The sequence below is a fragment of the Rhododendron vialii genome, chromosome 9a (assembly GCF_030253575.1).
Source record: "Rhododendron vialii isolate Sample 1 chromosome 9a, ASM3025357v1".
Lineage (NCBI taxonomy): Eukaryota > Viridiplantae > Streptophyta > Magnoliopsida > Ericales > Ericaceae > Rhododendron > Rhododendron vialii.
Window position 1 is genome coordinate 32,354,698 of NC_080565.1, and position 26,664 is coordinate 32,381,361.

General features: G+C 44.2%; 1 protein-coding gene across 4 annotated transcripts in view; it reads right to left on the bottom strand.

Annotated features, from left to right (window-relative positions):
- Window positions 1-26,664, bottom strand: part of LOC131301121 (probable LRR receptor-like serine/threonine-protein kinase At1g56140) — a 477,161-nt gene that overhangs the window by 294,165 nt on the left and 156,332 nt on the right. The window lies entirely within an intron of this gene.

Genomic DNA, 26,664 nt, shown 5'->3' on the forward strand with positions numbered 1-26,664 from the left:
GACTTTGCTGTTACAAAATAGTAAATAAGGCAAGCAGTAAGCGAGACGACTTCAACAAACGGTACTAAGAGCTTGAGTTCATAAATCAAGGTTCTAACTTCAACTGCATGGTAAATGTAAGCTCTATAGGCCGAGCTACCTTTTGGTTGGCACGTTCTTGACCAAAACACGCATTTGCACGTATTCCCTTTTATTGACTTGTATGGTTCTTTTACTTTCTTTCTAAAGTGTCTGTCTAGGGTTGTGAAAAGGAATTTGTATTTGATTTTTATTGAATATGAGTCCGGTAGTCATTAGTCCAGTGTTTTCGGAAAGCATATATTGAAGCAATATTGAAGCTGGAAAATTTGTTCCAGAGACCATGAGGCGAGATGTCAAGCAAGGTCTACTGGATGCTTTCGCTAGAGCGAAAATGAGTTCGCTCGAGTGACTTTTCTTCGCTCAAGCAAAATTGTCAAGTTGTGGCTTCTCTATAAAAATGGATTAGTTACGGTACCAAGTGCTGTATTCATTTCCCAGAGCTCTCATTTCCATCTCCAAACTTCTGGGAGTGCTAGTGTCTGTGTATTTTGAAGAAACGTGAAGATCTATGGATCTCTAAACCTAATCAAGTCATGACATCAAGAGGTATTCTATCACCTATGTTCAAACTTCAAAGCAAGACCTTTCGTGGAGTTCAAAAGCCGCTTCCGAAAGGTATGAGGATTCAAGATGTAGTGATCGTGCAAGGGTACGATGAGTGTGGCTTCAGCAAGTAGTTCTTAGGACTCTTGGTGAGGATACACAGTTGTGAATAAGAATACTTGTAATCATACTATGTTTCTAGTACATGATTCCTTCCCGTGATTTATCTTTGATCCTTGTGTGATTGGTATTTTTGTTGTGTGATTGAAGTAATCTAGTCAAAGGCCAATCATAGTCCTTGCATCAATCTAGGAATTTCATTCGGTATCAGAGCGGGCCCCTATAATGTGGAATTGTTGAGTTCTAAGCGGACTCTTGATTTGCAACAGAGGCGAGTTCAAACTATCCTCCTGTGAAATGAAAGCCTGCATTGTCTGAGAACCAAAGTAATATGAAGTATACAAGTGTGAGGGTTCACTCACTTCAATAGCTAGCTTTCGGGGTCGAATTTTACCCAAGATCATGTAACACCTTCGCCACTAGAAAGAACGAACTCTTCGCCGCTAGACAGAACAAACTCCGATCACGGGAGGGAAAAGATGGAGCCAATTCAAAGGCTATCGACGAGGATGTCTGGACTGCATGTGTGGTCAAATTTACACCTCCAACTGAAACTGGAGTCACCAGTCCATAACCAAGTGCGAAGTACACCAAAGACTGAGAAAAATGAATGGGCGACAAACAGTCGAGCACTAAATGTCCTGTTCACTCATGTTGGTACGAAGGAGTTTCACCGCATCAAGTCATCTTCAAGTTGTTTTCAATCAACTACGTTCAAACTTCGAAGAAAGAACTTTTGTGAATTTCAAAAGGCATTTTTGGTGGATCCCTTAGCTTAGCTTACATTCGGACGTCATAGATACCAATCTTTAGGAAGTCCAATCTTTTGGAGTTTCTTTTTTGGTTTTGGACTCTATATGCAAAGGAAACATAATTTGGCAAGGATTCTAGCTTTAGGAATCAATCTGTGGCTATAAATATAGCCTTGCCTCTTATTAGGTTTAGACTTTTTGAGTGAATCCCTCTGATAGGCTCTAGGGGGTCTCATCTATAGAACCTTAGAGTTCATCTGTTCGATCTTCATCTGCTTTTGGTTGCCCCTTCTATGGTGGGTTCTGTAGGCCTTCGGCCATCTAGAAGATTATCTGTTTTAATGATTCTTTTTGGTTGAAACTGTAAGGTTTCATAAGAATCATCTGTTTCTGTGTGACATCCGGTCACGTCTATGGAACAATATTCCGTTTTATGAGACTCGATGAGAGAGAGTTTGAATTTGGTCAGAGAGTCCAATTGGATTTTAATTTGGTAAGAGAACTTGTATTTTGGGATTGGTGAGAGTCTCTTTGTGAGGGCTTTGTTTGTTCGTCACCATTGTAGCTTTTCGGAGCATCGTTCTTTTCACATAGTGGAATCGTTTCTCACTCGCTTGCCCATGGAGTATGTTTATAGCCGTAAGCTGAACCACGTATATCTTGGTCTCTCTTATTCGTTTTCTTTATTTGGTTTGGTTTCTTCGTTGCATTTTCGCATTTGTTTGGTTTGGTTTGGTTATTTTCCCAATATAATGGCCATCAACAATCGTTAGGTTGCGGTTGGGTCCTTTGGGGGCCCGTCGCACAACACGGATCGGTTGGCTCCAGACCTCATGATTTTGCACAGCCAATTATTATTATTATTTTTTGGTGTGATTGAAGTATTCCCATCAAAGGCAAATCATAGTCCTAGCATCAATCTAGGAATTTTAGTAAATCACGATAGCTTTACTTCAAAATGACTTCATCAGGAATCAGTAATTAGTTCTCTTGTTGGCCTTCTTCTACCTCTTTTGTCACCCTCAATACAATTCAAAAATCATCCCGACTCAAATCGTTTTCTATCATTCGTCGTCATTCAAAATCACCCGATTCTTAATTGACCTTTGTTGCAAATGATGATCCCATCTCCAATGGTTAATACAATCTGTAGTTGTTTCACTCCAAACTCGTCCCTAATGCACTCATCGCTTTCAGGCTTGACTAAGCTGGGATTGTACGCTTTTTAGTCTTTTTGATCCCCAAAGTATTATCTTCTTCTCATTTTTATCCCCGATGTAAACATTGAAGATATTTAGTCTCCAACGTATCAATTTTGTACAAATCAAGTCCCCAAGTCTAATGTCGTTACCCCATCTGTCAAAATGAGGGGCATCCTCGTCATTTAACTAACCCCAAATTCCTGTCAAAGAAAAACGGGGAAATAAAGAAAAAAGAGAAGAGAAGAGAATAGAGAGATGTGGCTGTGGGGATTTCATGGAGGTGGTGGTGAGAAAAGATGGTGGTTTGGGTGAGGGAGGGAGACAGGGTGCAAGAACCTCAAACCCCTCGAAACCCAGTTCAAAACAAGCGAAAACAAGGTGAAGGGTTGTGTTTCTCAGGTCTGCTTCCGAGCCTACCTTGACTCGGACAAGAATGTCGTGTTTGAGGCCGATTATGACTCGGTACTCTCCAAGGGACTCGTGGCTTGCTGGTTCAAGGGCTTTCAGGTCTATTTGTGGAGGAGATTCTACGGGTTTCACCCGATTTTGTGGTGCTTCTTGTGTTGCAACAAAGCTTGACGCCGTCGAGAAATAATGGGTTCTTGAATATGTTGAAGTTGATGCAAAGAAGGCTTTGGAGGTTAATATGGAAGCTGAAAAAGGCAGTGACTTTGGTATAGAAGAGGAAAATCCCGTGGAGGGTTCGAATTTGAGCCAAAAAAATGGGATTGTAGCTGAAAAAGATAGTGATTTTGGTACAAAAGATGGAAACCCCGTTAAGGATTCGAATTCGGATTTCATGAAATGGGCTTGGAGGTGGGGATTTGGTGGTTGGAGTGAGCTCTTAAGTTAGTGGCCATGACGATTTAAGATCTTTTTTCCAGTTGTTTTTTTACAGGAAATTCGGGGGTGGTGAAATGACGAAGATGCCCCTCATTTTGACGGATGAGACTAATCGTGTTAAACTGAGTGCAATTTGTTCACCCTTCTTAAAAGATGGTGAACGTTACCCTCCTTTCTATTGGTTGAAATGGTATGGATGCCACCACAAAGTGATGTCATGCTTACTCTGCAATACACTTTTTGGTAAGCATGACATCTCTTTATGGCAGGATCCACATCATTTCAACTAATAGGGAGGAGGGTAATGTTCACGCTCTTAAGTGGAGGGTGAACAAAACTCAACTCTATTTGATCACTTGGGGACTTGATTGGTACAAAATTGATATGTTGGGGATTAAATGTCTTCAATATTTACATTGGAGACGAAAATGAGACAAAAGTAATACAGTGGGGACCAAAAAGGTTAATAAGCCTGAGATTGTACCTCTAGACAATATTACAACATTTCTTGAGAATAGTACACCAATTAGACATAATATGGATCATATGGGGATCGTGGAGAAAATTCCTAGTAGTATTTTCTGGAGTAGTAAGAGTCTTACAGTTGGGTAATGTGGCAAACAGTCCCATTGCAATCGCATTTGATGCCAGGATTGTAATCTATATTGTTGATGGCCCAGCTATCACTAGTGTCGATGGCGGCTCCACTGCATGGTTCTCCGCTTATGTTCCATTGATAATATTTTGCGGATATTCTCCATTGGTTGAAGACGGAGTTCAAAGCACTCACTGCCCGAAATTCCAAAAAAGAAAAGAAAAGAAAAGAAAGAAAGATTTAGAGCTGACATGGTAATCATGTTTTGAAAAGAAATTAAAATACTAACTAAACCAAAACGCAAATCAACAGTCAATTGGCAATACAATTCTACAGTTTTATAGTATAATTCTTAGAGAAAATATTCTTTCCGGAGGCGGAGGAAAAGAGGGGTTTTCCGCCACCTCCATGGGCCTCTTTCGTGAGTTTTATAGTATAATTCTTAGAGAAAATATTCTTTTCGGAGGCGGAGGAAAAGATGGGTTTCCCGCCACCTCCATGGGCCTCTTTGGTGATTTTTTTTGGGTAATCTGAACCGTTCATCATATAAGGCCTGCAAAATAATGTATTCTCACGAAAAATCAGCTTGTCCAGACATCGATAGATATGTAAAAAGTTGAGTTTAAGACGAAAGAATAGACGACCGTGGACAGTTTAACTTAAGAAACAGTTGACAGATCTATCGATGGTAACGTCCGTCAGGTCTCCACCCATAGTGGCTGTGGTTGTGGTTGTTTTTGGGAAGAGGAGGGTGGTTTGAAGGAGATTCGAGCCATTTGAATTAGAAGCGTTTCACGTCGGGTTCACCAATTGTGTGGCCTGTTGATCCTTGATCCAAGTTTCTCTTCAATTGGTTCGAGAGTTGCCTAGCCTTCTTGCCCTAGCCTGCACAGTGAACGCATGACGAAAACCTGGCTGGGGTTGCCTGGCAAGGTCCTTCGGCGAGAGGATGAGAATGTGCAGAGAGCAAAGCAAGAGACTAGGGTTTTAGGGTATGGAAGCATATACCTCTTTAGGGTTGTTATCCTTTGGTATTTATAGAGCCTGCTTGGCTAGCTCTCCAAGTACGGGCATGTGCATTGCACAAGTCGGCTAACGTCATTGTGATATCACCAATAAGATCTGGTAACCGTTTTGGTATGAGCAGGCACCCCCATGCATGCCAATCATTATCTCTTGGCATAACTGCTTCAGCGTGTGGGGTGGCACGTGGCATTATGGTTAGCCAAGCCTTACCCTCGGCCGAGCTCGAGGGTAGGTGGCTTGCAGGGGAAAACAGCTGACGGATTTGTTGGCCTTGAGGGTAGCCGAGCCGGATGACTTTCTCTTGGAACAGGCTGTTAGGTGGGTGCGTCATCGTTCATTGCCACAGCCCGGTTATGACTGAGCCTAGGTTTAAGTACGGCCACACCCCGGTTATGACCGAGCCTGGGTTTAAGTATGGCCACCCTTTTCGACCCTAACCTCGGTCCGAGCTTCCCAGACGCAAGGTTCGAGCTGTGAGGTTCGGCCTACTACACTCTATGTACTGACTTGGTATAGGTATATATATACGTAGATTTCCAAAATCAAGAAACCAGCATGGTGCATGTAGTAAATGTTATATAAGATGATAAGGGGAGAATAATGAGGTCAGACACAATAAATGAGCAAAGAATCCAAAGCCATATTAAATGTCAAAATTTTAAATTATCTCCAACATTTAAGTGTAGTTGGTTCCTCGAATTTCCAACATAAAGAAATTTCAGAGGAAGCAAACTTCTTATTTTTTAGGACATATTTGGACAGCATAGGTTGGGGAAATAAATTGTGGAGAATAGGTTGGGGGCTTGGGGTCGACCTTCTAAAACTATTCTCATTTTTAGGATGATATGATGAGATTTACTACCGTATTTTTGAATTTGAACGATTATTACCACTTGAATTCCTCGTTGTGCAATATGTTGGTGCCCACTACAGCGCTACTAAATACAAGTGTCCTGTTCGTGGAAAAAAAAAAAAGCAAGAGAAACTACGTGGATATTTGAAGCCTACTTTTTTGGCTTTTCATTTTTAACTTTCTGCCTTTCTAACTTTTTGCAACAGGAGTAGTGTTTGGAAGATATGTGTTGAAAATAAATTAGGGATTGAATTTTTACCATGTTGCCCCTTTGTTATAGTATATAAGTAATGTGTATGAATAATTTGTTAATAAAAATTTTAAAGTTGTATTGGGAAATTGTTTTCTTCTTTGTTATTTGAACATCTCGAACTATTTTTCAATTTTATAGGTAATTAGGAAGAAATAAAAATAAGTAAAATAACGATGTGAAATAAAGATTATGTTTTTTTGGTTTGAATTCTTTTTTGTTCTTACTTTATTTTTTGGTAATTGAAAGCCTCCAAGAAAATTTTCAAAGATTAAAATCCCAATGTTATTGCCAATTTCAGAAGATTAGCAATTATACCTTCTCTTAGAGATGATCCCAAAATCACAATACTTATGGGCTGCTATATATGCTATACAGAACTAATGAGTTGAGTTTGTAAAGTAGTTAACGATTAGGAATCCAGAAACACTCTTTCTGCTGATCTTCAAACTTCCACGGCAAATGTAAAATGTAAGGACGTATAGGAAGGTTAATATTTAATTATTTATTGAGGGGTGTGGTTATTTCCAAAATAAGTAAAAGACAATTTGGTCTTTTTGTTTTCAACAAATATGAGAAGTAGAAAAGGTGAATGGGAAAAGCTCATACAAGCCTTTTTTGGCTTTTGCTCTCTAAACCCAAAAACCAAAAATGTGTTATGCCAGAACTCATATATTTATTCAGCCCCCAAACACCAATTACTGTGCTTCCACTTGCAAAGCCATGTTTTCCTACTTACCAAAAGAAATAAATAAAACATTGACAAAGGGGTAGCTGGAAAGGTGCCAACTGCCAACCCATCCCCAATTCAACTGAACTGCCCTTGCAACGAGTACCAAACTAACACCATTACAATTACTCTAACCGGCCCTAAAGAACGGGAGGGGGGGGGATTTCTCCCCCACGTGGGGTTTTTCCATCTCTCGATCCTAGATCTCGAAGGTTTTTTCTCATTCTCCCTTCACCCCCATCTTCCTCCTCCCCAATCTATCATCCGCCGCCCCTCCTCCGCCTCTTTCGCCGTGTATCTAACAACTGTTTGTCACTAGTTTTTCTCTTTTCTTCTGGTTCTCTTCTTTGGTTTCCCTGTGTGGGATTGCTCCTCGTTTGTGGGGCTTCTATTACCCCTGTGTGGATATTTTTTATAATTTTCTGCAGTGCTCTATCTGTTTGGAGTGGTGGATTTAGTTGGAGTTAGGTGTAGTCTTAGGACTGAATATTCCTCTACTGTTGGTTTCTTGAACCCTTGTTTAGGGATAGAGTTTTCTTCTGATGTATTGTTTTTTAGCACCTGTTATTGTTTTGGTAAAAAAGAAAAATAGAAACATCACTTTGTTTGAATTTGAGTTTTTCTAACTACCTCTTCTACATGTTTTCCTAATTTTAACTTAAAAAGATGGAGGAAGTAGACTTTCATTCAAGGCCAATTATTCAGTACTCCCGATACATGTGACATTGACATATAGTACTCCCTATAATTGAAAGATCATCATCACACAATTTAACTCATTCATTATCTCTCAACTACTCAATAAAAATTGATGATAGTACGCCTGCCACAACATAAATGGTTGGAAGTACCACTAGAATAATGCCATAGTAGGCACGGATGAGAGAGAGAGAGAGAGAGAGAGAGAGAGAGAGAGAGAGAGAGAGAGAGTACCTTCGGAAGGAGGAGTAGTACCATTTTGAGCTCGGACAATCTGAACCAAGCCCAGGAGGGAAACAAAGTAAAAGGCCAAGGCACAAAGAACCGCTGGTGTTGGTGATCCACCCATTACTTTCCTCTTCCTAAGTCAAATGGATTGGTAATCAAGTGAGATCCGTTCAAGCCTAGCCTATATGTACTTGTTCAGAACTTCAGATCAATTATATACAGTATTAGAGAGAGAGAGAGAGAGAGAGAGAGAGAGAGAGAGAGAGAGAGAGAGAGAGAGAGGTTTTCAGAAATTAATGGGCAGTGGAAACAGACCTCTAATTAGATTGAGTCAAACAAGAAAAAATACATGTTTTGTTGACAATACAATTAGAGGTATACATGTTTTGCACGAAACCACTTTTAGAGAGAGAAACCTTTCCTCTTATATTCATGTGGTTCCTTAAGCATTAATAGAATATTTTAAACTTGGTGTTTGATTATTTTTGTTTGTCAATTTAGTGTTATTCTCTCATACTCCACGAATACACTCTAGATTGATTATCTTTGTCCAAAATCTTCATCACACTCTCATATCAGACACTTGGGCTTTTATTGCACCTAGAAGACTAAAATCTTTTTTGGTCATCTTTTATCAATCTAGAGAAATACTCTAATAATCATGTATTTTTTCTTGTTTGATTTGTTTTTCAAAATCCTTCACATTTTTTAATTTAGCATACATTGTTGCCCATCATTCTACATGGCCAAATGATATTCGAGCCAGCTTGACCTGAAAATCAAGGTGGTTTTGCTCGAGGAGTCCATGGAGTCAAGAAGGGGCACATGGTGCTAGTCAAGAAGATGAGTTAAGTGTGACTTGGAGTAAAAGTTAGTAGTTCCTAACTTGAAGTCTTCTTGTTAAACATTTTGATTTATGAATACAAATCAAATCAAAGAACGCGTATACATAAATCACAGCTTATCTTGTGGTTTGCTACCACTATATATTCCTATTGTTTTGTTGACTAGGGAGGTTAAATGGGGGTGTAGCTCCCATCCTACTCACAAGCACACGAAAGAGAAAATCAGGTCACATTTGGCCAACTACATTTTTCTGTTGACAGAGCTATTTGAGCTCCCTTTGATGCTTTGTCTAGGCGTGCACGGCATTAGAACAGGGTAGTGCTTGGCCTGTATATCAGAGCTTGAGGTTTTTGTATTTGAATCAGAAATCTGAGAGATTAGTGAGGTTGACAGTTGTATTGACTACTGCGCAATGTAATGGTCAGACTCATCGATCAGAGTGTTGAGCGTCGTGAGGAACAACTTGTAAAGCTTCCGCCTTCTGATTAATTGCTCCGGTTATCTCCGTGGAGTCTCCAATTTTGGAAACCACATAATTTTATGTGTTTGTGTGTGTGTTTTGTCTTTGGTTTGATCGCTTAGGGCACAAAATGTTTTCCGAACAAACCTCAGTCTTCGCTCCAAGGAAATTAACCTGTCTCCACTCGCTAATGAATGTGAAATTATTTAAAGCGTTCAAAGAGTCCCAAAGGGAAGGTGAATGGGATGACCAATTAAAAATTAGCTCAACCACAAATTCAAAGACACAAATCAAGTTCCATACTAAGCTATTCAAATCAACATCAAAGTAAATTACAATAAAGCTAAATAACAAGAATACGAGATATACGTGAAAACTACTTAGGGTCAACAAACCCTAAGTATAAAACCACGGCCTAATCTACTCAATTTTCATAAATCAAAATGTTTAACAAGAAGACTTCAAGTTAGGAACTACTAACTTTTACTCCGAGTCACACCTAACTCATCTTCTTGACTAGCACCATGTGCCCCTTCTTGACTTCATGGACTCCTCGAGCAAAACCACCTTGATCTTCTGGTCAAGCTGGCTCGAATATCGAGGTGCAATAAAAGTCCAAGTGTCTGATATGAGAGTGTGATGAAGATTTTGGACAAAGATAATCAATCTAGAGTGTATTCGTGGAGTATGAGAGAATAACACTAAATTGACAAACAAAAATAATCAAACACCAAGTTTAAAACATTCTATTAATGCTTAAGGAACCACATGAATATAAGAGGAAAGGTTTCTCTCTCTAAAAGTGGTTTCGTGCAAAGTTAGTAGGGTTGTCCACGGTCCGGATTGGATCGGATTCCTATGAATCCAATCCTATTAATCCGTATCTCATGGTTTTTAAAAAATGCAATCCAATCCTAATCCAAAAGTCTTACGGTTTGGTTTCAATCCGAACCATGAGTCACGGTTCAGTCTCGATTTTATCCATGGATTTCCTTCGATAAAAATAAAATGATGTGATTGCTAACTAAAAATACAAATTAGGTGCAAACACTTATTCGTTATATTACATTCCATAATATTACCCTACCACAGCAAGACAGCAAAACAAATAAAAGGCAGCAACCAATTCATGTTTTTTGGTTCAAAAAAAAAAACCAATTCTTGTTTTCCGGTGTACAATGTAATCTATATATAAATGTTATAGGGCGCTGCTATTCGCAGCCTCTTACTTTCTGCCATAGCCCGTTAAAAATTTTCAATTATACTCGACAATTAATTACCGAAATTGAGATACATTTTCAATATCCAATTACCGAAATATAATATTTTTTTCAACATCTATTTACTGAAAATGTATGTTCGGCAGTTATTTACCGAATGTTGAATATATTTTCGACATGTAGTTACCGAAATATAATCTTGTTTTTAACAGCTATTTACCGAAATGTTATATATGATTTTCAACAACAATTTACCAAAATGTAGCGGGCTATGGAAGCAAATACGGGGCTGCGAATTGCAGCGTCCATATTATATTGTATAGGCCGTTTAAAATTTATGTTTTCTTTTTTCCAAAATTACAGTTTACCTCATAAGTTTTATATATTGTCACATTAATGTAAAATTGTTAAAAAAATTCATAACAATTAGTGCAGTTATAATTATTTATAAATATTACACACACATATAGTATATATATATTTATATTAAATATCTCACGATCCGGTTTGGTTAATCCACGATTTTGAAGTGAAAATCCAATCCTAATTTGTATCTCATGGTTTTTAATTTTCGAATCCGTGTCCGGACCATTAATCCACAGATAAAATCCAAAAGGCACGAATCAATTTGGTCCGGACCGGTTTTATTGTTTTCGATTTTTTCTTGAACAGTCCTAGTACCCTACATGGAAGAAAAAGTCCTTTTATTCTTGGATGGTTATAATGCCAAAATTATTTTTGTTGGTGCCAAAACTCTAGTGCATAAAAATCTTATACACTACACATAATACAAGCTTTTGTGCACTTGAGTTTTGGAACCAACAAAAATAGTTTTGGCATTATCATTTCCCTTCTTCTCTCTCTAAAAGTGGGTTTATGATGTATTTATAGATGTGCAAATATGATGACCTAAGCCCAACCAATCAAAAGGCTAGAAAGGCAGAGCACCTCCACGCCAACTGACGTAGTTCAAAAGCTTAATATCAGTTTAGACCAAGGTTATGAATCCTGTACCGTACCGGCCGGTACGGACCGGTATGCACCGGTATTGTTCATATCCGGTATCCAACACCTCTAGTTTCGTTCCGGCTCAAATACCGATCAGTACCGGACGGTATAAGACAAATACCAGATAGTACAGGACTACTTTTAAATTTATTTTTTTCTTCAAGTACCGGACAATACTGGTCAATACCGAACGGTATTGGACAAATACCGAAATATTTTTTATTTTTTTTGATTAAAAAGTGTATATTATACTATAAATTCTTTTCGGTAGAAAAATAAAACTAATAGCGATTAATTCGAAACGGTACCCGGTATCTTACCGGTACCGGTACGTACCGTACTAGTAAGAAAACTGATACTCTAACCGGTACGATATTCAGAGCCTTGGTTTAGACAATAACTCGAAGCATGTCCTTATGTATTGCTCCTATAAGCAATTTCATGGACCCACCGGGCTACATTAGACCAAACCGAGGCATAACACTGCCAACACCGACAACCATAATAAAACTGCCAAAAACCATGCCAAAAAAAAAACAAGCAAACAAACGATCGAACTAAAATAACCGTCAACACCCTCGCTAGACCTCAAACCAAGCCAATTGACCAATAAACAAAGTTAGACTTGTCCTACATCGCTCATCTAAGCCACCCAATCTTGGTTAATAAAATCTAGAGGTTACTTCACCCATTACCAATTGGTTTAGGTAGGAACCTTCAATTCCAAGAAATTCAACATGATATCAGTGTTAGGTCTTGGGTGGCCTCACATCGTGTGGTCAAGTCTCTGTCGCGCGAGTCAACTCATCAATTCATACCTTCACGTGCATCTGGGCTGCACGTGAGGGGTCGCTTGAGTCAAATCTCCTAGTTTCCTCAATTCGTACCTCTATGTGCATTCGGGCATCACGTGAGGGGGAGTGTTAGACTTGTTCTACATCGCTCATCTAAGTCACCCAAGCTTGGTTAATAAAATCTAGAAGCTACTTAACCTATTGCCAATTAGTTTAGATTGAAACCTTCTAAAAAATCTAACAAACAAGGAAATAAAAAATCAGAGCTCCGGCGAAAGAGAGGGCGCCCTCCAAATATATGAAATCACCATCTTCCAACTCTGCAAATTCTGCAGCCTTCCTACTAGCATCACGCTTCTCCATTTCAATGATTTTTTTTAAGGTTAAAGCTCCTCTTCACGCGCAAACGAACGATTGTAGGAGGGACGGTAGGAATTTGTTTGATTTACACGCTAACTGATATGAAACATTCTCTATTCTATTACTATAAAGAAGCAAAATAATTTCTTTTTGATCGAATAGCCGATTCTCCCTCTGCATTGACACGGATAGGGTAAACTAAGATTGTTGCAGGAATTGTTTAACAGTGTCGAATCTCCCATGGAATGATTTTTCTTAAATGGTAAGCGAGAGATTAATCATACCGATAGCAATTCAATTTGAGCAATGCTAGGTACCCCGAAATCACCCCGAACAAGTATTTCTTACCGCTAATAAAAGTCGATTAATGGTCATAAATAAAAATTGTATTCGGGGTATATTTTTTGGATACCTAGTACTTTTGATCCAATTTTGTGACCCATCACACAAAGCAATCACCAATAACAATTCTGTGTGGCCCGTGATCTCTTCTGGCTCGAGTCCTTCCTCCGCTGGTCCAGTGGTTACCTAGCCTTCTCCACGCCGCCTGCACAGTGAGCGCACGACTAAGACCTGGCCGGGGGTTGCCCGGCAAGGCCCTCCGGCGAGAGGATAAGTATGTGTAGGAAGAGGGGAAAGAGACTAGGGTTTTGAGTGAGTATTCGCGTTAGGGAGTGCGTACCTCTCCAGAGGCGTTCTCCTTCAATATTTATAGAGTTTCCTTGACTTGCTCTCCAAGCACAGGCATGTGCCTTGCACGGGTCAGGCGACGTCGCCATGACGTCACCGGGCGAATCTGGTAACCGTTTGGCATGAGCTGGCACATCCCACGTGCGCTCATGATTATCCTTTGGCGTAACCGCCTCAACATGCGGGGCGACACGTGAGTGTGCAGGTGGCCGAGCCCGACTGGCCGCGCAGGGTAGCCGAACCTGAAGGGGATCCGAGCATAAAAGGGAGCCGAGCATAAAAGGGTAGCCGAGCCTGATAGGACTTTAAGCCAAGCAAAAACGGTTTAAGGGACCACCTCCCAAAGGTGGCCGAGCTTGACATGGTTCTTTCTGTTGCCGAATGCAAAGTGAAGAAAAAGCCGACGATTGACGTGTCTTGGCGAAGCCGAACCCTGGCGAAGCCAAAGTTGGGTTCGGTCTGCTACAATAGCCCCTCAATCTCTACTGATGCCGAGCGTGAGGTAGGGATTGAAATCAAGACTTGGCCGAACACGAAGACTACCGAACTTCGCTTTTCTTTGTCAACGGGCAGATTCAGCCGTGCTTTATCCTATTTTTTCCTCTCTTCTTTTTTTTTTTTTTTTTTTTTTTGGGGGGGCAACATCAGCCGTTGATGGAGAACCTCAGTGAAAGGATGCCAGGTGTCGCATCATGGTTCGGTACGGCCAGGGAGAGGACGGTTGGCAGGCTTTGCAGGTCGTCCTCTTCTTGCCACGTGTCAATCGCTGAATGGTCAGAAGCTCGGCGGTGTAATGATGGGCGGGAGTTTCAAATCCCAAACCCTAGATCTATATAAAGGGGTGAGTCGAGGAGAGAGAAGCTACGCTCCCTCTCTCTCTCTACGATTCCATTGCCAGAGCTTCCTCCTTCAACCGTTCATCTTTTGCCATCGTCTTCCAGCAGTTTCAGCCCCAAATCTCATCCCAAATTCAAGGTATGAACTCGTTCCTTGCTTCTCCATGCTTTTCTTACGGTTTCACTGCATTCTTTTTGTTCTTCTGGGCCTTTGAAGCCTTTCTGGTTCTAAGTGGGCAGTATGAACGCTGGAGATGAACGCACTGTTCATCTTCATCTTCAACCTGTTCTTCCGAGCACAGATTGCTCTGAGTTCTTGTGCTTAGCCGACTTTAGGATTTATCGAGCCCATCGATATAGATTTGTCTGTCAGTATAGACATGCCGAGCCCCGTTTCGTGTAAATAGTGGATTACTGGAGATGGCAGCTGTTCATCTTCAGCCCCAACATGTTTCACCGAACCCCAATTCTAGTTATTGAAGATCTGGGCCGATGACAAGGTCTGGCCGAACTTCAATTGCTGTCTAACAAGTTTGTCCGACAACGTGTTCGGCTGAGCATGTCAACACGGATCCTTGTTTTCCAAATATGGATCTATGGATTGTGATAATAGGGTGGGCCAGCTTTAGGTAGCCGATCGTAGGATGGTTTCTGTCTTCTAGCCGACGACGAGGATTTTTTCATTATTTTCATTCTTTTCTTGGTTAGGTCTGGCTCACTCGATTATCATCATTTCATCCGACTCTGAAAGTTCAGGGGACGATTCCACAGACCTCGTGATCCGAGCGTACGTGGAGAGGTACAGAAGCCAACGACAGGCCTCTTCAATTGCCTCCAATATGTCTGGATCTAGTGACTCCAACGCCGAGCGCGACTACGAATACGACGGCGGGTACAACACTGCGCCTGAGATAACTTTTACTACAAGTACGGAGTCCGTTTCCGAGCATGAACTCGGTCCTGAGGCCGAGTCCAGGTTCCGAGCACAGACCGAGGCTACAACTTCTTCACGAACTGTTCCGGCCGAAACGTCATCAGAGAACAGGGAGGTTGCTGATCTATATGAGCGAGGGCAGGTTTGTCCTTATGCCCACTATTTCAGCGGCCAACCTGACGAGTACGACGCCTTCTGCCGAACGTACAATATTCCCGATGATGTCGTTATTAGCCAGGTGGCCAGTAACAAAATCAGGGATAAGAAGGAAGACCGTCCCGAACATATAACGGTTCCTCTCATGGCAATATGTGAAGCAGGACTCCGTTTTCCTCTTCACCCATTTCTGAGGGAGCTGCTGGCCAAGTTCGGTATTGTTCCTCATTTTTTTGCCATAAACAGTTATAGGATAGTGATGTCGGCGATAAAACTGAAGGAGCTCCATAATCTCGAGTTTACAGTCGCCGATCTCTTCCATACATATATCATGTCTAGGCACGGCAAGACCGACCGCAGGTATTTGTCGACACGTAGTGGTAAAGATCCTTTGATAAACGGACTTCCCGACACTGATAAGTGGGCAAATTTTTACGTCGAAGTGAGTGGAAATTATGAGTTCGGCGATCAGTCGATGAGGCTGCATTCTGTGCCGAAGATAAAAGATTTTCGAGGTCAATTTAACTACTCCTTCATTTGCCGAGCGTATTTTAACTTTCACTGCGATATTGATGCTTTATTTGGCTAACTTTATGTCCTTACAGATCACCGAGCAATTACCAAGAGGCAGCAATCCTTCGCTGTAGAGGGGAACATCGAAGCGCTGAAGGCTCAGATTTGTTGTGACGCGCCGACGCTTCTTGGCTACATACCTTCGTATAAGGGGAAATTGAAGAGAAGGGAGAGAGGGGCAGTGCCGAGCACAAAAGCTAAGGGGAAGAAATCAGCCACCGGTGAACGAGAAGGTAAAGGTGTTGCTCCCAATCCGAGCAAGAAGAAAAAGGAGCCGAGGGTGAAGTTTCCAACTTTGAAGAAATCCGCGGATTTCTGGTTCCAAGACAGTCAGCCATTTGATTTACAAGGCGCCAGCGTTCCCCCTCTCCGAACACTCATACCCGACTTTGCCGACGACATGGGTAGAAGGAATGTTGTGAAGATCAACCTGAGGGACGGAGTCTTGGCTCGGCAAAAGGAAGCTTCTATTGCCGAGCCCGCTTCCAAGAAGCAAAAGACTGTCCCATCAGCAATTCTGAACAGGCCGCCGACGCCGACCACAAGGGAAAAGGACCAGACTGAGTCTTCTGCTGCAGGTGGGTCGAAGACAGCAGACAGATCTGGGGGTTCAGGTGGCCGAGCAATTGTGCCTGAATTTGCACCTTCGTATGCGACGCCCGAGGGGCGGATTATCTCGGTGATTGATAGTGTAAAGCTGGAGCCAGGTTTAGCCCCTACCGTGCTCCAAGGCCTTGCTTTGCCAAATGACATGGCAAAGGTTCCAGATGAGCTCATGCCGAGCCTGGTCCATGCAAGTGCCTATGTTGTGCAGGTTAGTATCCGAGCTCATCTTTTCCTCTGTTATTTAAGTTATTCGAGAATGCTTGTTAAGTTTGTTTTTCCCGAAATTATGCAGGCTGGCCAAGCAATTCTGCGAGCTTCTCAGAGGGCTGAGCTGCTGACGGCCGAACGCGGTCGCTTTTATGATGATCTCAAAGCCGAGCGCGAGAAATCTCGAAGCTATAAAGGCAGTCTTAAGACGGCGAAGGCTCAGATAGCCGAGCTTGAGAAGGAGAAAGAAGAGATGGCTGATAAACTTAGGAAGGCCGAGCGCGAACTTGGCCAAGTCCAGAGGCGGGAGAAGAGGAGGATGAAGGAGGTGGACGAGAAAGCTTATCAAGCTGGGTACGACCGTGCTGGTCTCGAGTACGTAAGGGAGGCTAGATCGATGGTAAATGATGAAGTCACGGCTAGGGTCCCGATCGCATACCGAGCGGGTTACAAGGCTGGCGTGAAGGCCGTCGGTGAGGCGATAAAAATGGAGCTTGATTTGTCTATAATTCCAGCGGCGGTCGTTCCCGAGCTTGAACTTCCGTATACTGCCGAGGAGTGTGTGCCTCTACCTCCCGAGGACTTCCCCGATAGTGATGATGAAGTTGAAGATCTTACTCAGACTGACGCTGGTGGTCTTGGGGACTCCGGTGGGGGGAAGGTGGTTGTTGACACAGAGCAGCCGACTCCTGATTTGGAGAAAGCAACAGAGACTGCTGCCGAGGCTGACATTCCAATGGCTGAGGAGGATGTTCCCCAAGCTTGACTTGTTTTTTGATGTTTAAAGGACTTTTTGGTTGTGAATGGTTTTCGATCTTGGGGTTTATTCAGTTTGTACAATGGTTGTAGGAACTTTGGCCGTACCTTCAGTGTTTTTTTTTTTTTTTTTCAAGTGTGTACTTTACCTTTGTATGAAATGGAAGTGAAGTTTCATCTTGCAATGATTTTGTTTGAATGTCTTCATGCTTTGGTAGATTTTGGCCGTCTTTGCTTACATATCCGTAGCCTCCACTTTGGTTTATGTTCGGCTAAATAATATGGATGTTGGTTCAATGCCTGTGGTTGATTGGTTTTTGCCGAGCTTGGACCAAAGTAGTTTAAGAGTGGTGGAGAATGTGCCGATCATGTTGTTGTGTTTGCCATCAGAGTTGAGTGTCCTTGAGGTGTGGGGTGGTTACTCAGCGAAAGGTGAGTGTAACCAGGCTTTGGCCGACCTCGAAGTCTTGCCAAGCCGAGCCGAAGCCCGAATTCCAGCCAGACTGGATCTTTGGGCTCGGTGGACCTGATGTCCGTTTTGCTTCCTTGGGCAGTAATAGTGGCCGAAGCAGAGGCAGAGTAGCCGTTTGTGGGTGTGACCGAGGTCAACGTTTGTGGTCGGCTGAGATTTGCCGAGGAAAAAGTTTTACAAGAAATAGTTGGTTTGGTGTTTGCAAATGACATACTCAGAGATAAAATTGCTTGGATTTCTTAATCATGCAAGTACAAGTTGAAATAAAAAGACTTTGGCCGAGGCCAGCTTAAAGGAAAATAGGATAGACAGTTGCCGAACATGGGGCACACTGCTCGGGATTTCAACTACATGTACGCCTTTTTGAGATTCTGTGCATTCCATGGGTTAGTGAGAACTTTCCCATTCATGTCCTCCAGCATGTAGGCACCTTCACCAGCAATCTTGACGATACGGAAAGGTCCCTCCCAGTTAGGCTTGAATTTTGTTTTCTTGCTGGCTTGTACAACCTTTCGCCAAACCAAATCGTCCGGCTTGAACTTTTTGATCCGTACTCCACGATTATATCCCTTGGTCACCTGTTGCTGGTAATTAGCAAGGTGCAGGCGAGCGTCATCACGCTTCTCTTCTGCCAAAATTTGCTCCTGTGCGATGGCGTCGTCGTTTGTTTTGGGGTCAAACGTTTCTGTCCGGAGAGTTGGAAACTTGGACTCCAGTGGGATGACGGCTTCCATGCCAAATGCCATCGAAAATGGTGTTTGGCCCGTTGATCGCCTTGGTGTTGATCGGTAAGCCCATAGAACGCGTGGCAGTTCTTCAGCCCATTTTTCTCTTTTGGAGTTCAGTCGACGCTTGATACCGGCACAGACGGTTTTGTTCGTGGCCTCTGCTTGGCCATTTCCTTGTGGGTAGGCTGGGGTGGAGTTGAAGAAACGGATCCCAAATTCCGCACACAGGTTTGTGAGGTCCTTTCCGACGAATTGAGTTCCATTATCGGAGACGATAGCGTATGGAACACCGAACCTGGTAACAATGTTTCGCCACACGAATCGTCGAACATCAGCCTCTGTTGTTGTGACGAGAGGTTCAGCTTCAACCCATTTGGAGAAGTAGTCTGTTGCCGTAATCAGAAACTTGAAGCCTCCAGGAGCCGTAGGCAGCTTTCCCACGATGTCAAGCCCCCATTGGGCAAAAGGCCAAGGACTGGTGATGGGTGAGAGGTCCTGGGCCGGCTTTTTCGGGATAGGTGAAAACAGCTGGCACGGTCGACATTTGCGGACAACTTCCTCGCAGTCTTTCTTCATGTTCTTCCAGAAGTAGCCTTGGCTCATGGCGCGTTGACATAGGGAGCGGCCGCCTGAGTGACATCCGCAGCTGCCTGAATGAAGTTCTGTCAGAATGTCGGGCACTTGGGTTGGGTGGACAACGAGAAGGTATGGTCCGGAGATGGATTTCCTGTATAGCTGGCCGCTTTCAGAAAGCCAGTAGTAAGCGGCCTTGTTTCTCACACGGTAAGCCTCCTTCTTGTCTGTTGGGAGGGTGTCGTGCTTTAGAAACGCAACGATCTCATCCATCCAGCTGGGACCTAGCTCAACGTTGAGTACCTCTGGAGTGGGCTCGAAAGACGGATGGCCAATGCTGCTGAAGTTGATGGTTCTGAATTCTGAGGCAGTGGATGCCGAAGCGAGGCCAGCAAGCGCGTCCGCGTGGGCGTTGTGCTCGCGGTTGATCTGCTCAATTTTGAAATTGGGGAAGTTGGTGGTTAGTTCGGCTACGGTTGCCTGGTATTTTGACATCCGCGGATCCCGAGCCTCATAGTCACCAAGTACTTGGTTAACTATGAGTTGGGAGTCACAGAAAACGACAAGGTTGGAGACATCCAAGGCAATGGCAGAGCGTAGGCCAGCTAGGAGCGCTTCATATTCGGCTTCGTTATTGGTGGCGGGGAAGTCGATGCTGATGGCACTTTCGTGTAGTGTTCCACAAGGGGATACTAGAACGACCCCAGCCCCTGCTCCGTTGCTGTTTGACGCTCCGTCGACATGCAGACGCCATATGTCCCCTTGGAAAAGGTGCCAAGGAGCTGGTGACAATTGATGCTCGGCGATGCTCTGTGTTGGGATTGGTGTATTGAGGAGTTCAGTGTCTGCTGGAGTGAGCTCAGCAATGAAATCTGCAAGAACCTGTCCTTTGATTGCCGTTCGTGGTTCAAAACGGATATCAAAGTTTGCTAACTCAACTGCCCACTTGGAAACCCTGTTAGACAGATCCGCTTTTCGAAAGAGAGCTTTGAGGGGGTGTTCTGTTAGGACGACGATTGAGTGTGATTGGAAGTAGGGCAGGAGCTTCCTGGCCGCTGAGACGAGAGCAAGGGCTAGCTTTTCAAGCGGTAGGTAATGAGTTTGAGCTGGAAGGAGCGTCTTGCTTGTGAAATAGATGGGCTTGTCATCGGCGCCTTCCTGCCGTACAAGTGCAGAGCTGGTTGCGTGGGCGGACACGGCGAGATAAAGATAAAGGGTTTCGAACTCTTTGGGTTTTACCAACAGCGGGGCCGATTTTAAGTAGTCTTTAAGTTCGGCAAAGGCTGAGTCACAGTCCGGGGTCCATTCAAAGCTGCGTCGGCTTTTGCCCTTCAGGGCGTGGAAGAATGCGTGGCATTTGTCTGAGGATTTGCTGATGAATCGGTTGAGAGCCGCTGCCATCCCAGTGAGCCTTTGAACTTCCTTGATCGTTCTGGGTGGGCACAAATTTTGAACAGCTGTGATTTGGTTGGGATCGGCTTCGATACCTCTTCGAGTGACCAGGTGTCCGAGAAATTTCCCAGCGCTTACCCCGAACGCACACTTCTCAGGATTGAGCCGTAGCTTGTGTAGCTTGAGGATGTCAAAAACTTCGGCCAAGTTTTGCAGGTGGTCGGATTCCTTCTTGCTTTTGATGACTAGGTCGTCAATGTAAGCCTCCACAGTGTGGCCGATTTGTTCTTCCAACATCTTGAATATTGCTCTGTTGAATGTTGCCCCGGAATTCTTGAGTCCAAAGGGCATGACGCGGTAGCAAAAGATTCCATACGGCGTGATGAAAGCAGTTTTCTCCATATCGTCGGGGTCCATGGCAATTTGGTGGTAACCACGGTAGGCGTCCAGAAAGCTAAGCCGAGCATGTCCTGCCGTTGCATCCACAAGTTGATCAATTTTTGGCAGTGGGAACCAATCCTTTGGACAAGCGTCGTTTAGATTGGTATAATCCACACAAACTCGCCATTTGCCGTTTTTCTTTTTGACAACCACAGTGTTGGACAGCCATGTCGGGTATTGCACTTCTTGGATAGCGTTGGCCTCCAGCAGACGTTTGACTTCTTCTACGACAGCGTCGGCGTGTTCGGCTGCAGATCGCCGTGCCTTCTGGATGACAGGTTTAGCGTCCTTCTTGATGTTGAGGGAGTGACTGATGAATTTCGGGTCGACCCCCGGCATTTCGTTGGGGGTCCAAGCGAAAACTTCGATATTTTGCTTGAGGTATTGAAACATTTCTTCGCGGTCAGCCTCGCTGATGGAAGAGCTGATGAGGAAGAATCGGGAGCAATCCTCGTTGATCGGCATCTGGACGAGGTCTTCCTCTGCTTTGTCTTCTGCTTTTTGGCCGACGTCGTCGGTTACTGCCATGTCGGGGACTTCAACCCATTGTACTTGTTTGGCTTTGGCGGAGTTGTGGACAGCAGAGACATAGCACTTTTTGGACGCCAATTGGTCGCCTGGCAAATCCTCCTGTCGTCCTGTGGCGCCGATGAAGCGGACGACCTGGTGGTAGGTAGAAGCAATGGCTTGCATTCCGTGGAGCCAGGTTCGGCCAAGGATGGCGTTGTATGGGCTTGGTGCGTTGACGACGATGAATTCGACGGTCAGAGTTTTTGAGCCGACGACGACTGGGAGGAAGATTCGGCCCAGCGGCCAGACGGGTGCACCGTTGAAGCCGATGAGGGGTACGTCGGTAGGTTGTAGGGCAGACTCAGGTAGGTCCAGCTTTTTGAAAAGGTCGTAGTACATGACCTCTGCTGAGCTTCCTTGATCGACAAGAATGCGTTTGACGTCATGGACTCCAATTTGGACGGTTACGACGAGAGCGTCGGAGTGTGGTGTTTGCACACGTTCAAGATCGCGCTCGGTAAAAGTAATCGTCCATTTGGGCAACTCTTCTGTTCGTGGACGTTTGGATCCAGGTCCTACTGCGAGTACCTGCTTGGAGGTTGATGCGCGGCTAAGGTCGGCCTGAAGAGTTGATTCAAATTCCTTTGACACTGGACCGTGGATAACGTGTATTAGTGGGCGCTGTTCATTGGGGTTGGGATTTGTCTGCCGAGTGGGCGTTTTTGAGCGGTCAATGTATTGATCGAGATGGCCTTGAGTCACCAAACGTTCCAACAGTGCCTTGTAGGGGGCGCATGCCGTCGTGTAGTGGCCGAGCTCATTGTGATATGAGCACTTCTTTCTTGGGTTCTGATCAGCTTGGCCATTGTCTGTGCCGAGCTTGCCCGTCGGCCACTCGAACCATGGTTGCCTCATTATCTCTTTCAGAAAAGACCAAATGGGTTCCTTGAAGTGGGTGGTTTCGGCCACGTAGTCATGCTCTTTTGGCTGGCGTTTTTTTCCTTCTTTGATGTTGTGCACCTGCTTCTTGGGTTGGGGGTGCTGGATGATTGCTGGTGCCGGCGGTTGGGCTGTGGCCGAGGTGAAGGATGCTGTCAAGCTTGGGATGCCCTGGGCCGCACGGTCCGCATAAAACTCTTCAAGAGCACAGAATCTCTCCACGACGCGCATCAATTCTCCCATGCCGTGTGGTGGGCGGATGGCGAGTTCGTCTAGGATCTTGCTGCCGGTTTCGAGACCATTTTTGAAAGTACGCGCAGCCCAATATTCATCGATTCCTGGAATTTCGTTGAACAGCTGCCAATAACGCTCGGCGTATTGTCTTAGTGTTTCATTTGAGAGCTTCCTCATCTGGGATAAGGATTCAGGCTCCTTGGCTGTCCTGTTACTTGTGATAAAGCGGGTGTTGAAGGCGCGTTCGAGGTCAGCCAGGTTCCGTATGGATCCAGCGGGCAATTTATTGAACCACTGGAGTCCAAGAGAGCCAAGGCTGGATGGGAACGCTTTGCATTTGATTTCATCCTTCGTAGTGCACAGCTCGATGGTTTGGCGAAAGTGAATGAGGTGAGTGTAAGCTTCGCAGCTGCTTGGGTCAAACTTCGTGAATTTTGGTAGGTGGAAATTGGGTTCGGCGATGGTGTGGATGATTTGGGAGGTGAAGGGTGAGATACCAAGGTCCTTTAGTTGCCGTTCAAATCCAGGACGCGGTGGTTTGCCTAGCTCGTCCGTGCGTGGCCTTTTTGGGTGCCTCTCTCTTTCTGATGTTTTCTCGTGTACTCGGCTGCGAAGCTTGTCCCGCAGGTCAGTTGTTCCCCTTCGGGGGTGGTCGACGGACTTCTCTTTGTTGCAATAGGTTCTGTTTCCATTCTCCGCCCCTTCGATCCGTAAGCCTTTGCCATTACGCCGAACATCGTTCTCATTATCCAAGTTTTCTGGTGGTATCCCCCCGAGGCGTTCAGAGACGTGGCGCCTGGTTTCGACGGAGTCTCGGCTTCGGCGTGAGGCCGTTGTGCGAGAGAACTCCGCGCGACCAGTCGAGTACGTGCTCGTGAATGATTCGGTGTCCCTTGTGCGGGTTCGCTCGTGGTGGGATCTCGAGCGGTGTGTGCCAGATGTTGTAGGTCGTTTGTAGAGGATGATTTCTCTGGCGTCCCCTTTTTCTGGCGTAAACCCAAGGCGGTCTTTGACGGAGACGCGGTGGCCCGCCTCGTTGGGGTGGTCTCGGGGCGGCGGAGGAGGAGGAGGAGGAGGAGAATTTCTTTGCTTCCGTCGTCCGCCTCCGGTAGATCTGGAGGCGGCTGGGGTTGCGTCCTGCATATGTTGCTTCATCTGGGCCACTTCCGCTCTTAGCGCTGCAAGTTCGTTGTCCCTTTCGTCGTCTCGTCGTTGCAGAAGGCGGATGTAGGCCGTTGTTACGTCGTCTGCGGCCGGCGAGAGCCCAGATTCTGGTGGTAGGGAGATGGACATGTGCCTTTCTGAAAACGGTGGGAGGATCGCGTTTCCACTGGTGTCTTTGGCTCCGGAAACTGAAACGTTTGGTGGATCTCCGCCCATCGCCGCTGAGTTTTCGTTCGTCTTTTTGAGAGGAAGGTGATTTGAAAGAGCGTTTGAGCCGTTTGGATCAGAGGCTGAGGAGTTTCACGTCGGGTTCACCAATTGTGTGGCCCGTGATCTCTTCTGGCTCGAGTCCTTCCTCCGCTGGTCCAGTGGTTACCTAGCCTTCTCCACGCCGCCTGCACAGTGAGCGCACGACTAAGACCTAGCCGGGGGTTGCCCGGCAAGGCCCTCCGGCGAGAGGATAAGTATGTGTAGGAAGAGGGGAAAGAGACTAGGGTTTTGAGTGAGTATTCGCGTTAGGGAGTGCGTACCTCTCCAGAGGCGTTCTCCTTCAATATTTATAGAGTTTCCTTGACTTGCTCTCCAAGCACAGGCATGTGCCTTGCACGGGTCAGGCGACGTCGCCATGACGTCACCGGGCGAATCTGGTAACCGTTTGGCATGAGCTGGCACATCCCACGTGCGCTCATGATTATCCTTTGGCGTAACCGCCTCAACATGCGGGGCGACACGTGAGTGTGCAGGTGGCCGAGCCCGACTGGCCGCGTAGGGTAGCCGAACCTGAAGGGGATCCGAGCATAAAAGGGAGCCGAGCATAAAAGGGTAGCCGAGCCTGATAGGACTTTAAGCCAAGCAAAAACGGTTTAAGGGACCACCTCCCAAAGGTGGCCGAGCTTGACATGGTTCTTTCTGTTGCCGAATGCAAAGTGAAGAAAAAGCCGACGATTGACGTGTCTTGGCGAAGCCGAACCCTGGCGAAGCCAAAGTTGGGTTCGGTCTGCTACAAATTCTAATTTTGTCGAGTAAAACTCCAGCACAAAACAACCATTAGAATTTGGTTGGATTGACTCGTGAATCTATTTTCTGGTTAATGTAATGTGTTTCTTACAGGAGACGATATCATTGATTTTGGCTCCGAAATCACAACTTTTGTATTTTATTTTTCTATCGGCAAAAGATAAATTTTATTGAACTTGACATAGGCACATCAAAATCCAATAGAATATTGAATGAAACACCATAGCGCCGAAGCCCAAACACCAAATAGGCCAAGCCCAAATCCTAAATATACACTTAATGGGCCAAGCTCAAACATCAAGTGGGCCAAGCCCAAACCCAAAAAACCTAAGAAAACCAAACCCTACTCTACAAACCCTAGCCGTCGCTAGCCCCAAGATGCCACCACAGACCGACGGCTACTATAGAACCGCCACCTCCACAAACTCCATCGTAGCCACCACCGATTAGCTACCACCACCTCCAGAACCTTCAAGGGAAGACCTCCCGCAAGCACTGATCACAACTTTCGTCTTTATTTCCTTCTAACATCTTTTACTATGACTCTGAGTGAAACAAGTAGTGTGAGCTACGGCTACATTTCATGGGGTTTTCAAATATATTTCTCCATTGGTGATTGTAGCTAGACAATAGTCAGCTTTAAACAGTTGCATATGTTTGTTTCATGTTTCTTTCGTCATGTTATTGGCCAAACCCCAATGCGAGAATGCCGTTTTTTTTTTTTCCCAATCATTAGAGGGTACTTTCATTTATAAGAAAACCATACATGAAGAACGGGCAGCCATCCCTATGCGTGCATGCCGTTTTGATGGCCCAAATATCATCACTTTAATTATCAAGAGAAGAATACAAAACCCAATGGGTTGACCCGTGTTTGGACTTCTTGAACCAACTTTAAATTCAGGCCTGATTGCTCGGTCCGAACCTTACCAAACTTTAGACTTCTAGAGGAATAGGCTTATGACCGACCCATCCAAAAAATGAGCATCTGATGTAAGGGTGAGTAACGTGAGTTCCAGCTACCTTTTTGTTCTTTTTTCGTTTCAGTAATATTTTTTTATATATTTTTGTTGAATTCACGTTTTATTTTTTAAGTTGATCATCTGTGTCAACAAAATTCTAAATTACCCTTTGGTTCGGTATAAAGTAAATGCTAAAATATTTTTAAATTGCCTTAAATTCACAGGCAATGCCATCGTCAGTCTTCGAAATTTATGGCTTTTCAAAATTTCCCTTTTGATATGTGGTCGAAAATTGTAAATTCAATGTACTTTTCCATTCGTAGAACACTTTTTCCAATTGCATTCACCAATGTTTAATGTTTTGAGATTGATACATGATCGGTAGTAATCAAACATATAACCAGGCACAATTTCTTGGGAAAATGACTGCCAATGACGTGTTCTGATAATTAATACCTGTCAAGGACATTTTCAGCATTAACAAATATTTTTAGCTTATCCATGATGGACATTAATTATCAAAACACATTCTAGACTGTCGTTTTCCCTAATTTCTTTTAGCCAATTACTTAGTTTGGTACAAATAAATTAAATGTTAAAATAGTAAAGAAAGCATTATTTGATAAATAAAATCTTAAGGTTGAAGAATGAAACTTATGTAGGACCCGATACCTAAAAATTTGCAATCTTAAGCCTAAGAAGTTTGGCCAAATATAAATGAGAAAAGCAATGCGCTAAGTGATTGTCCTCCATAAGGTTGCATGTTTGAATTTTACGGAGGCCAAACATTCAAGGGAGAATTTTTCATAAGTCCACTATACAACTTTCCAAACCCCATAAGTCCATTTCTAAATTCTATAACCT